The sequence below is a fragment of the Gastrolobium bilobum genome, unplaced genomic scaffold (assembly GCF_033153095.1).
Source record: "Gastrolobium bilobum isolate Gb01-03AN ecotype WA unplaced genomic scaffold, APGP_CSIRO_Gbil_v1 utg1760, whole genome shotgun sequence".
In the NCBI taxonomy this organism is placed as follows: Eukaryota; Viridiplantae; Streptophyta; class Magnoliopsida; order Fabales; family Fabaceae; genus Gastrolobium; species Gastrolobium bilobum.
The window spans coordinates 83884-86187 of NW_026898174.1; the positions used below are offsets into that span (position 1 = coordinate 83884).

At 32.0% G+C, this 2304-nt stretch overlaps 1 pseudogene; it reads right to left on the minus strand.

The window, feature by feature from the left end:
• Window positions 1-273: 273 nt before the first annotated feature.
• LOC133313562 (disease resistance protein RPP2B-like) lies at window positions 274-1404 on the minus strand (annotated as a pseudogene).
• Between the last annotated feature and the right edge of the window lie 900 nt (window positions 1405-2304).

Genomic DNA, 2304 nt, shown 5'->3' on the forward strand with positions numbered 1-2304 from the left:
TAGCTACCAAGTTGAATGGATGAGGAAGAGGAAGGAGAACAAGATGGAGAGAAGGAATGAGAGTGATCTCTTTGATTTCCTTAAGGATTTGCTTGGAATAACATGGAAGAAGAAAAGAAAAAAAGAAAGAAAAAAAAAAAGAACTTCTTCGCTCACACAGAGACCATCGCACGAGAAAGAAAGAAAAGAATGAAGGAAATGAAATGATTTGGGGCTTTAAGTGACTTTTATAATTAACTGGGTATAAGTTTATCTATCTCGCTCACTTAACTCTCATTCTAACTTTAACCATTAGTTCAGAATATTTTTATGGTAATATTTATAATTTTACTTTTCACTTTAGGGTAACTTTATTTACCCGCATTTTTACTCCTTAACTGTCATTTTAACTCTTTTTTCACCAAATGTGACTTTATTTCTTTTTCTTCTACTTTTCTTATAATATTTATTCTTCAATTTCATGATTAAAATCATTACTTCATAATTAAATCCAACACTACATGTGAGGGTTATTATAAGGATGGCAAGTCTCCTTGGACGAAAATTAGATGGTAAAGACTGTGAAGGAAATCCCCACCATTCTAGCACTCTCAAACTGTTTGGAAATTGTTTAGGACCTTCCAAAAATTGACCATTTAAAATAATAAGTGTTTTTAGCCCTGTCATCTTCTTGAAGGCCTTTCCATCTCACTTCACTACATCTTCGAAATTTGGGAAATCTAGATATATGATTTCAATATTACTAGTTCCCTTTAGAAACACAAAAAGCAACAGTCAATCACAAAATAAATTACGTGTGTTAGGACATTGATATGCATGTTATAAAGGGAAAGCATTGTGAACTAATACTGTAAACAAAAGATTGTAAACAAAGGAATAAATGACTTGTCATTAGCATATAATAGTGAAAGAGACAAATCAAGATTCAAGATGAAAAACCAAACCAATCATGTCAGTCTTACCGTATTGTCTTTTAGAACTTGAACTATATCTTCATGGAACCACAATCTACTGCGTTTCCCAGGCTCTTTAGGTGACTCCTGTCGGACAATTTCCTTACCCATGTCCTCTATTAAGTCATGAAGTGTCAACACACCATACTTAATGTTTATGAGAGACTTTTCAACCAACACTCCAAGGTGATATGTCATGCAGTGACCGTGGTGAGCATGAAGTATATTCTCCACCTCCATCAATCCAAAGCCTTTGAAGCAACAAGCAATGTAAAAAAAAAACACCCTTCTCTTCTTCCTCCAAAGCATCAAAGCTTACTTTAAGTACCTTTTGGATCTCTGCATTAGGAACTCTTTCATACAGACATAATGCAGATTTCCATTCTTCTATACTTTTTCCAAACAAGTTGGAACCTATTACTTCTAAAGCGAGTGGAAGGCCAAAAGCATGAGTTTATTAAATTTTATTAAATTTTTTTCTTCACCGTGTACGAGTTCATATCAGTGTACAGAACACACGTTTATTGGTTGTGTATTTGTTCTCTTTTGTAGAGAATCTATCTCCGTTCATTGACACCCAGGCCAGCAGGTATTTTTTATTTCGCTCTGAGTTCTTTTTGTGTTGCGTTCTAATGGTTGATTTCAAATACCTTTTAGTTCCATTCGATGTTGTTTCTGATTGTTGTTTTTTATAACATGTAGACTTTACGAAGTAGGCAATGTACACAATCAGTTGAGCTGTAACAGACAACAGCTTCGTAATATTATTAACGGTAACATTACTTTCTCTGTTTGATAAAACAAAGGTTGTGTCAATTAAATTCATTTGGTTTGATAAAAAAATAGCTCCGTAAGTATTTAATTTTATCATTTGCTTCGTAATTCATTTGGTTCAAAAAATTGGCGTCCTCATATTTTTTTATAGATACCAAAAATGCTAGAATGAGGCGAAAAAGCATACTGGCTGAAAAGAAGAATTCTAGGTGTTTTATTAATGTAGACAATATAACTCGAATGGAAGACTTAACATGTAATTTGTCATGTGCTGCTTATTGTTCATTCATTATTTTAATTGGATAATCAGGTGTTTTAATTGCTTTTTATGTTGTAATTGGTCGTCTGATCTAAAATTCGGAATTTGAAATGGTTTAAAATTTTGAATTTAAATATGGATGGTGGGAAAAGAATATTAGCTGAAGGCAAATCTATTAGCGAAAAAGAAAATATAGTAGAAGATATTTTTTTTCAGTACATAGAAGATACTTTTAATTTTACTATAGTGATAACCTTTTTTTATCTAAAATAAAAAAATGAAACTTTATTTTAAAAGTTTGCGTTTCCTTCTATTTTT